A 14,383-nucleotide genomic window follows, 5' to 3' on the forward strand; every position below is an offset into this window, starting at 1 on the left:
CTCCCAAAAGCCTTATCTCCAAATAGCATCACATTGGGGATTAGGGTTTTAACATAAGGATTTGGGAGACAAAAACAGTGAGCCCATAGCAGGCACTATGATCAAATATTGCTAGCAACATATTTGTATATGCATTTGGCTGCAATACACACACATACTTGTAGGTATGTAGCCCCTAGTGGAATTCCAGGCTCATGGGTGTGCAAATCTTCAACTTTCAGAGACTCTGACACACCATTTCTCCAAAGTGATTATACCTTCAGCAGTGTTATGAGTTGCTGGGACTTCACATACTTACCAACACATGGTATGATCAGTCTTACTGGTATATGGAGCTAGCTCACTGTGATTTTAATTTGCATGGTGAAGGAACACTTATATGTTTACTATTTGGATATCCTTGCTTTTGAAGTGCCTGTTCAAACATTTTGCCCATTTTTCATTTCACTCGCTGTTCTCTCTTTTCTTACTGATTTTTAGGTGTACTTTATATATTCTGGGTATGAGACTTTTGCCAGTTACGAATGTTGCAAATATCTTCTTTCACTCTCTGACTTAATGTTTTACTCTCTTGATGATATCATTTGATGAAGAAAAGCTTCTTAATTCTAATAAATCAAAATAATCCAACATTTCTGTTACTGTTAGTGCTTTTTGGATCTTGTTTAAGAGAACTTTCTCTAAGCCAAGATAATGAAGCTATTCTTCTGTACTTTCTTCTGTGCTATATTGTTTGCTTTTCACCTTTTTAAAACTTGTGTTAAGATATACATATCATAAAATTTACCATTAACGTCATTTTAAATGCACAATTCAGTGGCATTAGGTTCATTCACATTGTTCAACAACCTACATGTTTATCCACTTCCAGAGCTTTTTCATCTTCCCAAATGGAAATCTTTACCCATTGAATAATAATAACTAATTTCCCATTCCCCCCCACTCCCATCCTCCCTCCACCTCCAGCCCCCTGGTAACTCCCATTCTACCTCCCATCTCTATGAGTTTGACTATTCTAGGTGACTCATGTAAGTGGAACCATACAATATCTGTCTTTTTGTGACTGGCTTATTTTACTCAGCGTAATGTTCTCCAGGTTCATCCATGTTATAGCAGGTGTCAGGTTCCTCTCTTCTAAAGGATTTTTCATCTTTTTTAAGTTTACACTTTTTTCCACTTGGATAAGTGTCTACACTGCTCTGCAGTGCCACCTTTGGTCATAAGTCAAATGAGTTTATATGCCTGGGCCTGTTTCTGGGCTCCCTGTTCTAATCTATTGGTTTCTTTTATATTTTTGAGGCAATAACCAGTACTAAATTTGTGGGTTTGCAACCTATGCAGCCACACAGGGACCCATGTTCAGAAGTGGTCTGCACTTGATTTTAAATTCTCCTATTTGCTGTCTTGAAATTCTTAATAATTTTTTAACAAGAGATCCTGCATATTTATTTTGCAATGGGTCCTGCAAATTATATAGCCAGTCTTGCCAATAACATATTATCAGAATTATTAGAGTTTTATAATAAGTTTGAAGTTGTAGATTCAATCTTCCCACTTTCTTCTAATACTTCTTCAAGGATATTTTGGCTATTTTTGGTTCGTGTCATTTCTATATAAATTTAGAACGAGCTTCTCAAGTTCCAACAACAACAACAAAAATTTTAGGATTCTGATTAAGATTACATTAAATCAGTAAATCAATTTATGGAGATTTAGTCTTTGAAATACTCAGTCTTCCTCCACAAACTTGGTTAATTCCTCCAAATAATTAGCTCTCTTAACATTTTTTTTTTTTTGAGTGATAGTAAAGCAAAGTTTATTGAGTAATAGTACAAAGCTCCTAAAGAGGGAGGGGACTCAGGGGGATTGCTCTTAACAGTTTTTTTTTTTTTTTAATTTACACTCATCCCTATACATTGTACAAGTATCAAGGGACTTGATTTTTTACTGTAGTAAAAAACACATAACAGAAAATTTACCGTCTTAGCCATTTTTCTTAAAGATTTTATTTATTTATTTATTTATTTATTTATTTATTTATTTATTTGAGAGAGAAGGAGGGCGGGGGTAGGCAGAGGGACAAGCAGACTCCCCACTAAGTGGGGAGCCCAACGTGGAGCTCAATTCCAGGATCCTGAGATCATAACCTGAGCTGAAGGCGGATGCTTAACTGACTGAGCCACCCAGGCGCCCACCATCTTAACCATTTTTAAGCATATAGTACAATGGTGTTAACTATGTGCATATTCTTGCGCAATAGATCACTTGAGCTTTTTCACCTGGCAAAATGGAAATTCTATACCAATTGAACAGCTCCCCTTTCCCACCTCTTCCCAGTCCCTAGAAATCAGCATTCTACTTTCTTTTTTTTTTTTTAAGATTCTATTTTATTTTTTATTTTATTTGGCAGAGAGAGAGCAAGAGCACAAGCAAGGAAAGTGACAGAGGAAGAAGAAGAAGCAGACTCCCCACGTGGGGCTCGATCCCAGGACCTCAGGATCGTTACCTGAGCTGAAAGCAGACCCTTAACCAACTGAGCCACCCAGGAGCCCCAGCATTCTACTTTCTAACAGTTTGATTCTTTTAGATGCCTCATGTAAATGAAATAATACAGTATTTGTCTTTTGGCAACTGGCTTATTTCACTTAGCACAGTGTCTTCAAGTTTCATCCAAGTTGTAGCATATGATAGGATTTGCTTTTTTTCATTGAAACAATATTCCCTGTGTATTTATACCATATTTTCTTCATCCACGTATCAGTCAGTGGACACTTGGGTTGCTTCCAAATCTTGGCCGTTGTGAATAATATACTGCAGTAAATGTGGATGTGCAAATACCTCTTTGAGATCCTATTTTCAATTCTTTTTAATATATATCCAGAAGTGAGGTTACTGGATTTTTTAAAATTTTTTTTAAAGATTTTATTTATTTATTCATAGAGACAGAGAGAGAGAGGCAGAGACACAGGCAGAGGGAGAAGCAGGCATCATACAGAGAGCCTGACGTGGGACTCGATCCAGGGCCTCCAGGATCATGCCCTGGGCTGCAGGCGGCGTTAAACCGCTGCGCCACTGGGCTGCCTGAGGTTACTGGATTGTACGGTAATCCTTTTTGTAATTTTTGGAGGAAACACCATACCATTTCCAGCAGTGGCTACACCATTTTACATTCCCATCAAAAGGGCACAAGGGTTCTAATTTCTCCACATCCTTTCCAACATTTGTTATTTTCTGGGTTTTTTGTTTTTTTGTTTTTGTTTTTTTTTGGTAGTGGCCATCCTAACAGGTGTGAGATGGTATCTCATGGTTTTTATTTGAATTTCCCTGATGATTAGTGATGTTGAGCATTTTTTCATATGCTCATCGGCGATTTGTATATCCTCTTTGGAGAAATGTCCATTCAAATCCTTTGCCTGGGGCATGTGGTTGGCTCAGTCAGAAGAGCATAGAACTCTTGATCTCAGAATCATCAGTTCAAGCCCCACATTGGGTGTAGAGATTACTCAAATAAAACTTAAAAAAAAAAAAATCCTTTGCCCATTTTTAGTCAGGTTATTTTTGTTTTTGTTTCTGTTTTGTTGTTGTTGTTGTTGTTGAGTTGTAGAAGTTATTTATGTATTTTGGATGTTAAGCCCTCATCAGATAAATGATTTGCAAATATCTTCTGCCATTCCCTAGGTTCCCTTTTCATTCCATTGACTTTTTCCTTAGCTGTGCAGAAGTTTCTAAGTTTGATGCAATCCCATTTGTCTACTTTTGCTTTTGTTGCCTATGCTTTTGGCATCATATCTAATAAATCATTGCCAAGTCCAATGTCATGAATCTTTCCCTCTATGTTTTGTTTACTGGAGTTGCATAATTTTCTGTCTTATATTTTGGTCTTTAATCCATTTCTAGTTAATTTTTGTATGTGGTGTAAGGTAAGAGTCTTGCTTCATTGTTTTGCATGTGGATGTCCAGTTTTCCCAACACACTTTGTTGAAGAGATTATCCTCTCCCCACTGTGTGTAACTTCAGCACTGTTATTGAAAATCATTTGACCACGTATGGGAGGTTTTGTTCGGGGGCTCTCTATTCTGTTCCATTCGCCTATATGTCTGTACTGTACTCTTTTGATTACAGTGACTTTGTTATATGTTTTGAAATCAGGAAGTATGAAACCTCCAGCTTTATTTTTCTTACTTGATAGTGTTTTTGGTATTCAAGGGTCCTTAGAGATTCCATATGAATTTTAGAAATTTTTTTCTATTTCCAAAATAGGGATTTTGATAGCAATTGCATTGGGATTTTGATAGTAATTGTAATCACTTTGTAGATTGCTTTGGGTAGTGTGGACATTTTAACAATATTAAGTCTTCTAGTCCATGAATGTAAGATGTCTTTCCATTAATTTTGTCTTCTTTAATTTCTTTAAACAATATTTTGTAGTTTTCAGTATATGAGTCTTTTACCTCCTTGGTTAAGTTTATTCCTAAGTATTTTATTATTTTTGAGGCTAATGTAGATGGGATTGTTTTGTTTATTTCCTTTTGGGATTGTTCACTCTTGGTGTTTAGAAATGCGGCTGATTGCTATGTGTTGATTTCGTATCCTGCCACTTTGCTGAATTCATTAGTTCTAAAGGGGTTTTATGTATGTGTGTTTGGAATCTTTAAGACTCTTTACATAGAAGATCATGCCATCTGCAAACAGAGATAATTTTACTTCTTCCTTTCCAAATTAGATGCCTTTTATTTCTTTTCCTTACCCAATTTTCCTGGCTAGAACCTCCAGTACAATATTGAATAGACGTGCCTACAGCAGATTTCCTTGTTTTGTTCCTGATCCTGGGGGAAAAGCATGCAGTCTTTCACTATTAAATATGATGCTAGCTGTCAGTGTGTCATAGATGAATTAATCAGATTGAGGAAGTTCCCTTCTGTTTTTAGTTTTTTGAGTGATTTTTCATGAAAGGGTGTCGAATTTTGCCATATGATTTTGGAGATGTTCATGTGATTTTATTTTTTAGTCTATTAATATGATGCATTATATTTATTAATTTTCAGACATTAAACCAACCTTGCATCCCTGAGATAAGCCTTAGTTGGTGTTGGTATAGAATTCTTTCCATCTGTTACTAAATTTGAGCCCAATATATATGGTTTTATTTTTGGACTGTCTATTCTATTACATTGTTCTACTTTATTTTTTTTCATCTTTATTCCAATACTATACTGTTTTAATTACTATGTCACTAAAATAAGTCTTGGATTCATGTAATATAATTTCATTAATCCTGCGCTTATTTTACAAAGCCATGTTGCCTAATCTAGTTCCTTTACATTCAATTTTAGAATCTGTTTCCCAATATCTATAATAAAGCCTGTTCAGAATTTAATTGGGATCTCACCAAATGTATATACAAATTTGTTGAGAATTGCAAGCTTAACATTATTGCATCTTCCAAACCATAAACACAGTAAAACTGTCCATTTAGGTCTTCATTGATTTATTTCATCAATATTCTGTAGTTTTCAGTATTCAAATCCTGCATGTATTTAGGCACTCTTAGGCCTAAGTACCTCATTTTTTGTGTGTGTGCTTTTTGAAATGGTAACTTGAAAAAAATTTAGTTCCAATTGTACAGTGCTAGTATATAATACAATTGAAATATAATTGAGTACAATACAGAAATACAACTGATTTCTGTATATTGAGTTTGTATCTTATACTCTAGCTAAACTCCTGTATTAATTCTAGATGGTTTTTGGTTTTCTGTTGTTGGTTTTGTAGATTCTTTGGATTTTTCTACATATTCAGTGTGTCATCTACAAATAAAGGCAATTCTTCCTTTCAAACCTGTCTTTTCTTTCTTTTCTTTACTTTTTGCTGTTGTTGTTATTGTCATATTACAGTGGCCAGAATTTCCAGTACAATATTGAGTAGTACTCGTAGTAAGGGAACATATCATTGCTTTGTTTTTGATCCTAGGGTAGATGCATTCAATTATTCGCAATTAAATATGTGCTAGCTTGGGTGGTTTATTTGTTTGTTTTTAAAGATTTTATTTATTTATTCATGAGAGACACGGAGGGAGAGGCAGAGACAAAGGCAGAAGCAGGCTCCCCACAGGGAGCCTGATGTGGGACTTGATCCCAGGACCCCAGGATCCTGACCTGAGTGAGCTAAAGGCAGACACTCAGCCACTGAGCCACCCAGGTGTCCTTGTTTGTTTGTTTTGTACATGCACTTTTCATGTTAAGAAAGTTTCGATTTATTCCTTGTTTACTGGGAATTTATCATCATAAACAGAAGCTGAATACCAGGAAGCGGTTCATATACTTTTGAGTGGACCATACAGTTTTCTTTTTTCTTTCTTCTTTCTTTCTTTCTTTCTTTCTTTCTTTCTTTCTTTCTTTCTTTCTTTCTTTCTTTCTTTTTTTTTTTTTTTAAAGATTTTATTTATTTATTCATGATAGTTACACAGAGAGAGACAGAGAGGCAGATACACAGGCAGAGGGAGAAGCAGGCTCCATGCAGGGAGCCCGACGTGGGATTCGATCCCAGGCCTCCAGGATCGTGCCCCGAGCCAAAGGCAGGCGCCAAACCGCTGCGCCACCCAGGGATCCCTCTTTCTTTCTTTCTTTCTTTCTTTCTTTCTTTCTTTCTTTCTTTCTTTCTTTCTTTTTCTTCTTAAATTTTTTTGGGGGGGTTCTTTTTTTTAAAAAAAGCTTCTTAATAAGGTGAATTATACTGATTAAACCTCAAATGTTGGGATCCCTGGGTGGTGCAGCGGTTTGGCGCCTGCCTTTGGCCCAGGGCGCGGTCCTGGATATCCGGGATCGAATCCCACGTCAGGCTCCCGGTGCATGGAGCCTGCTTCTCCCTCTGCCTGTGTCTCTGCCTCTCTCTCTCTCACTGTGTGCCTATCATAAATAAATAAAAGTTAAAAAAAAAAATTAAAAAAAAAAAAAACCTCAAATGTTGATCCACCTTTGCATTCTTGGGATAAACTCCTCTAGGTTGTGGTGTACTATTGTCTTTATATGTTGCTGGATACAATTTGTTAACGTTTTACTGATGATTGTTGTCTCTATAATCATGGATATCAACATATAGTTTCCTCTTCTTGTACTTCCTCTGTAGTGTGGTGTCAGTGTAATACTGGGCACATAAAATGAATTGGGAAATGTTGCCTTCCCTTTTGCTTTTTGGAAGAGATTGTGTAGAATCTGTATTATTATTTCATACTTAAATATTTAGTGGAATTCATCAGCAAGCACATCTGAGCATAACTGTTTTCTTCATTGGAAGGTCTTTTTTGTTTGTTTTTCTGTTTTCAGCAATTTGAATATGATATGCATAAGAGTGATTTCTTTTCTTTTCCTTCCTCCTTTTCTTCTTTCCTTCCTCCCCCACCCCATCTCTCATTTCCTCTCTCTTCTCATCCCCCTTGCCTTTTTCCTTTCTTTCATTTATCCTATTGGGCATTCTCTAAGCTTTTTGGATCTACAGTTGGCTGCCTGTCATTAATTTTGGAAAAATATCAGCCACTATTTTTCTTTTTAAGATTTTGTTTATTCATAAGAGACACAGAGAGAGAGGCAGAGAGAGAGGCAGAGACAGGAGAAGCAGGCTCCATTCAAGAAGCCGGATACAGGACTTGATACTGGGACTTTGGGATCAAGCCCTGAGCCGAAGGCAGATACTCAACCCCTTGAGCCACCCAGGTGTCCCTCAGCCACTGTTTTTCAAATATTTCTTCTCTCCTATTCTCTTTTCCTTCTTTTAGGATTCCATTTGGTATTGTCCCACAGCTCTTGATGCACTGTTTTGTTTTATTTTGTTCCTCTTGTTTTCTCTTTATGTTTTCATTGACTTACCTTCAACTTCACCTTGATTCTTACTTGGCTGAATCTTCTCTACTGATGAGCCAGTTGGAGGCATTCTTCATCCTTATTACTGTGTTTTTCATGTCTGTATTTCCATCCAGTCTTTCATATACTTTTCATTTCTCTGCTAAAATTATCCATCTGCTCTTGAGTGTAGCTAATTTTTCCTTAAGAGCCTTTAACATCTTAATCATTGTTATTTTAAATTCCCTATGAGATAGTTCTAACATCTGCAGCATATCTGTATGGTCTGTGAGTTGCTTTATCTCTTGGGGTTGTATATTTTTTTCTTGCTTTATCATATGACTCATATTTTTTTGTTAAAACACAGACATTAGATGGTAGAGGCTGAGATAAATACATTTTATGCTTGGAAATGAGCACATCTTTCCTTCTTCTGCTAGGTCCTTCTGCTAAGAGTTCCATTAATGTAGTCAGGAGCCAGGCTGGATTTAGGCTTTACTGTTGCCATCATTGCTTTCACGACATAACAGGTTTTAAATTTCCCTAGTGAGACCTTGTGTTTAGGGTGGGGGCTGTTTTGCTGGGGTTTGACTTCACTGTCTGCTCCACCCTCAGCAGTGAGTTTTTAGTCCTGCACTGCAGAGACCTCTGCCTCTTGGGGCAGCTTTCCCAGCTTTATTCCACTTGCTATTTTCACTCTTAGCTGGGAGGGGGACTTTCTCCAACATTCTTATTAAGCCTCAGTACCAGGCAGGCCCTGGGTCCCTGTGTCTTAGGGATGTGCCTTCTCCAGCTGTAGTCCTGGGCCGCATGTTACCTGTCCTTTCTCAAGAGGCAGAGGGTTTGTTTCTATTCCCTTCCCCAGCTGTGATCAGTTTTCTTCAGTACCGTAAGGGACACTGTTTGCTGCCTTTCTCCATTCTTGTAGTTTAAGACTCTTTTCCCATTGGGGTAGGGGTAAGGGGGAGGGGAGGGGTGGAGAGGATAGAAGAGAAGCAGCTAGCACTACTAGGAAGCCTTTTCAGGGTCTCCACAGTCTTCACTGTGAGTATCTGATAGGATTCATTTCAATTTTTAACTTTATTTGTAGGAATTATATGTTATATGCAACATAGGACTCTATTAACTTCTATGTGCTAATTTTACAACCTGCTTTCTTGTAGAATTTCTTGTAGAATTCTTTTATTCTTTGAGGTGGTTTACCAACAGTTCTCTAGGTTTTCTGTCTAGGTATACTGTCTTGTCATCTGCAAATGGAGTTAGTTCTCCTTTTTCAATGTTTATCCCTCCAATTGTTTTCTCTTACCTGATTGCGTAAGCAATTATGTTAAATAATAGTGGCAGTATTCTTGCCTTGTTCCTGACCTTAATAGGAATGTTTCTAGTGTTTTCCCATTCAGTAAATCACCAGCTTTAGGAGTGAGGTGTATATATTTCATCCTGTTAATTAAGGAAGAACCCATTCATTTTTTGCAAGACTTTAAGTACAAATGTGTGCTGAATTTTTTCAAAGGCTTTCTTGGCATGTGTGGAGATAATCATATAATTATTTTTCTCCTTCAGCTTATAAAAGTGATCAATTTTAATGGTAGATTTCCTACTACTGAATCATCTTTGTGTAGCTGGTAAGGAATTTCTTCTCACTGTAGTACTGATGTAATTCTACAGTTTGGGGGAAGTTCTAATTTTTCTTTTTCTTGATTTTCTTTTCTTGTGGCTAGAGTATGCCCCAAGGTATATGGTCTCAGAAGAAGTCCATGGGAGGTCAACTACCAGAGTCTTTTCTTGCATGAAATATATATACATACATGTCTTCATTGTAGCATCAAGATAATTTCCCCTTAAGCCTTGAAGGATGTCTTCTATTTCTCATTAGCACACCACGGTGCCGATCTTCTTCTGCCAGTGGCTGGCATGTACCCCTTCCCTCTTCAGGCAGCCTTTAGGATTTTCTCCTTATTTTTTTTTCTCCTTATTTTTTTAAATATGCATGATAGAGTTCCCAGGTGTTGATCTTATCTCAATCATTCTATTAAGTAACTCAGAAAAGTTTTTAATCTTAAAACTTTTCCCCATTTTTTAGCTCTGGGAAGTTTTCTCCCATCATTTTTTCTCACCATGGTCAACAGAATAATGGGTCTCTCCAAAGATGTCCATATCCTAATCTCTGGAACTTGTGAATGTTTTCTTACATGGAAAATAGATGTGATTTTTATAGATGTGATTAAATTAAGGATCTGGAGAAGGGAAGATTTTCTGGGATTAGCTGGATGAACCCAATGTCCTCACAATTGTTCTCATAAGAGGCAGGACACAGGGTTAGAGTTGGAGAAGACAATACGACAGCAGCAGGAGAAGGAGAAAGTGCAATGGAGTGAAGGGGCCAGGGGTCCCAGTCAGAGTCTTGAGAATGCTCCATAGCTGGTCTTAAAGATGGAGGAAGAGGACATGAGCTAAGGAATGCAGGCAATTTCCAGAAGCTGGAAAAAGCAGAGAAATGAATTCACTCCCAAAGCCTCTCTAGAAGGAATGCAGCCCTGCTGACACCTTGAGTTTAGGACTTCAGACCTCTGTAACCATAAAGTAATATATCTGTGTTGTTTTAAGTCATTAAATTTGTCACAGCAACAAAGGAACCAGTACATTTACCTTCCACTTTTTGTCCCGTTCCTTGTTCCTACATTCCTACTGACACATTTCAGACTCCCAGGACTGACGCTGCACATCTCTTAACTTTCTTTGAATGTTCTTTGTCCTTTTGTCTTTTTGCCCTATGTGTCTGGGAAGTTTCTTCGACTGCATTTTCAAATTCTTCTCCTGAGTTTTTTTATAGTCGTATTTTTAATTTCTATGAACTTTTTCTAGTTCCCTGATTTTTCCTCTCTCTAACTTCCTCTTCCTGTTTTGTGAATGCAGTACCTCCTAGTTTGTCTCAGAGGTATAAATCATGATTTTTGGATTTATTCATTGCCTTTGTTATCTGTATCTTCCTGGAACAGCTGTTACTTTTGTTCATAGGGGTCTTTCTCTCTTGTGGTGACTGTTTTCCTTGGTTGCCTGTTTACATGTAAAAATGAAAGACAAGACTAATGCATATAGACAGCTGGCAAGGCTTCCGTCTGTGGCTCCCGGGACTGTTTACTTAGCAGGCCTCACCCCTTCCCGAGAAGGCTGACTTGAGTTCTGCATGCAGGGTGACACATAGTAATTGGCAGCCTTCACTAGAGGGTGCTGGGGCTCCTCACCCCACAAAAAAGACCCAACTAATGAGGGTTTTACTCACGTGGGTACTAAGCATCCTCCCAAGGTCATTTCTAAATGCAAACACAGCAGTGCTAGCCTTTTCGTGGAGTCTGGGGTTAGAGGCTAGCAGAGTGCTCTCCCCACTGTTCTATGGACAATCTCTGCACCAACCCTCCTTTCCCCTGCAGTAAAATCCCTGGCTAACTCCTGTTCTCAAACTTCAGACTTTGAGCTCACAGCTTTTCCAGGTGCTCAGGGAGGCTAACACCTCTACCCAGGCTGCTTCTTGCATACCTAGTGGGCTGCAGTCTCCTTGGACATGGTTTTTAATCAGTATGATCATGCCTGATTTCTAGGTTTTAAAAATCTACGCAAGTCACAGGTTCACTGATACTCACCTATGCCTTCATCCTCTTCTCGAGTCTGCTTGGGATTATGTCATGTTGCCATTTCCAGGGGGTTTGGAGAAGGGAAGGGAGTGAAAAGATGCTCAGTCTGCCCTTGGGACACCTAAGCTAGCAGAGCTCTCTGGTAGGTCTGTAGGTACTAGACACATGCAATGTCACCATACTTGTAGTAACATGTCTGTGTGTAGGAAGCCTCTTCCCTACAAAACCAGGGCCATCCCACTGCTGAATTGCCTTAGCTTAGCTACAGTGTTCTAGCCTAATGAGGTTACTTATAACCACTGGCTAACTTTTGGCATGAGAAACACAAGTGACTATAAACACTCTGCAAGTGGCATATGGATGAGCACTATCTTTGGCTGTGGGTGAAAGATACTCTAAAACACTGTGACTTTAAAAGATAAGAGCTTACTCTTATCTGTGGTTCTTCTGGGGAGGATGCATGTCGAGGTTTAGGCTCTATCTTTCCCATGGTTGGCTGTGTGTGGCTTCACTCCCTAGATCGCCACATGGTCCAAGAGGACAGCTGCAGCTCCAGTCATCATGTCTACGAGGCTAGCAGTGCTGTGTTTGCACCTAGAAATGACCTTGGGAAGAGGCTTAGTACCTACCTGAGTAAAATGCTAATTAGTTGGGTCTTTATGTGGGGTGAGGACCTCTGGCACCCTCTAGTGAAGGCTTCCAGGGGTCCACTCTCCAGAAGAAAAAGGGAGGAAGGGCTCATCTGCTCCTTTTAATGCTACTTCCCAGAATGGAAGTTGTTCATGATGCTGCCACTCACATCCTACTGGTCAGAATTGGTCCAGATAGCTGTGTGCCAAACTTGAACCTGAGAGTTCCATTATTAAGGAAGAAAGACATATGGTGGGGCCTGCTGGGGGCAAGCACCATGTCCCTTACATGATTTTACTCTCCTCATGGGCCTGCACATCATGGATGGGCACTCAGGAAGTCAGCCAGCTGGACTGTCCATGGCTCAGAGTGGTCTGCTCCCTCCTCTCTTGCTTTGCTGTGGCCCCGTACGTTTGTGCCCGCCCAGAATACACATGTTGGAAACCATACGCCAATGGTCTTCAGAGGTGGTGCCTTTGGAAGAGGATTAGGTCATGAAGGTGGAGCCCTCCTGAATGGGATTTGTGCTCTTATGCAAGAGGCCCCACCTACAATGAGATGTCCGCATCTCAGAAAAGGACCCTTACCCAACTATGCGGACTTCCTGATCTGACTTCCAGTCTCCAGGAGTGTGAGAAATAGGTTTCTATTGTTCATAAGCACCCAGTCTGCGCTCATTTGTTCTAGCAGCTGGGACACACATTAGACACCCTTGCTGTGCAACAAGCAACAACACCTTGCTGTGCACCTTTAAGACCTGTGCAACATTTTCTCTGTCCGGAGACAGGAATTCTGGGGCCAGAGTTAATGTTCTATTAATTACTTGCCAGACACCCAGTTTTGGTGTGGTCCTTGATTTTAAATACATCACCCAGCGCTGCCCAGCCTAGAGTGAAAGCTCTTGCCCCACACTGGTTCAGTCACAAAGACACTAAAAGAATCCAGGACATATCTGTCCTCAAACCATTTGGGGGTCAAGGGAGACTGTTGGTTTGAATTGGCGACAGGGCTGTGGAGCGAAAGTCAACAAACAGCTCGTTTCCCGGGGCCTTTGAGTAGCCCGCCCTTCCTCTGCTCCGCTCTTCCTGCCACATCCCGAGGGACCTGCGCCCTGCGCATCAGTCAGTTCTGCTGGAGCCCGTTATGGTCAGGGCCGCTTTGAAAGAAGAAAACAATTCACGAGTGCGCTCGCCCGTCCCTCCAATGCAAACATTTTCCAAAGTATTTTTTCCACATTTTTTGCATCTCTTGTTTGGATAAGGCCCCATTTACTGCTGTTGGGGGAGCCAAAATGGTCTCCACATCCCAGGGGAGGGCCTTCCAGACTAACAAGCTGAAGAAATAAATGTTTGGTGAGGTGCGTGCAGAGGACACTGAGCCTGCCTTCCCAAGCTCCACCCTGGGCTTCCTGTGGCTGCTGCTGCCGGGGAAACGGCTCCTTACCCACGCTGGCAGTCGGGAACATGTGACAGCCCTGGGTCTAGTACCTGCTCAGACTCAGGCACAAGGTGATCACTGGGTTCTGCTCCAGATGGGGATGTTCAGGCTCAGTCCCATCTTCTCCCGCATCATCTCTGTTACCCATTCCCTGTCTACACTGTCTTTCCTGGGCCTTTGTCATCTGGGGCTGACTGGGGGACCTTGTCCAAAAGTCTGGGCCCAGCCTCATCTCCGTAGCCAATGAAGTGTCCCAAGGCACTGGTTCCCCTCCTCCACACCCCCCCTTTTAGCAACGCCTCTGTGGGCCAGGTCCCAGCCAGTCTCCCCTCCTCACTTAAACCTCCTCTCAGAGGAGGCAGAGTCATGTCTTTGGGCCCCAAGGGCCCTCCTGCAAGGGGGCTTAGTACCCACAGAGTACTCAACAGCAGAGTAAAACCCATACCCTGGCTCACAGTGTGGCCATCTTGGCCTTTTTCTGTCCCCCCTGCCAGCTTGAAGCATTATCTTGAAGGAAACCACCGCATGCTGTGAGATTAGAGCCTATGTCTGGACATACAACACATTCCCACAGGAGACATAGTGCTGCTCATCTGTCTCCCTTCTCTCCTCTAGGGTGTATTGCATTTTCCAAAGTTAGCAACAAACGGAATCTCTGACCGACTGACCTTCTGATCTTTGCATGACCAGCTCTGACTATCCTCCTGTACAGGGGTATAGGGCCGATGTGCCACTCTGGGGTAAGTGACATACTTTTTCTTATGAAGCCAGGTCACAAATGATGAGACAGTTTCAGCCTGGCCCTGAAATGCAGCCACCGTGGATGTAGGGAGGCCACATGGCAGTTAT

At 40.5% G+C, this 14,383-nt stretch overlaps 1 long non-coding RNA gene across 1 annotated transcript in view; it reads left to right on the plus strand.

The window, feature by feature from the left end:
• LOC144296066 (uncharacterized) overlaps positions 1 to 2,814 on the plus strand; it is a 33,708-nt gene extending 30,894 nt beyond the window's left edge. The window contains exon 3 of the long non-coding RNA XR_013363189.1: positions 2,411 to 2,814. This is a non-coding gene — a long non-coding RNA (uncharacterized LOC144296066). The remainder of the gene's footprint in view (positions 1 to 2,410) is intronic.
• Positions 2,815 to 14,383: the final 11,569 nt, after the last annotated feature.

The sequence above is a fragment of the Canis aureus genome, chromosome 2 (genome assembly GCF_053574225.1).
Source record: "Canis aureus isolate CA01 chromosome 2, VMU_Caureus_v.1.0, whole genome shotgun sequence".
Taxonomy (NCBI): Eukaryota; Metazoa; Chordata; class Mammalia; order Carnivora; family Canidae; genus Canis; species Canis aureus.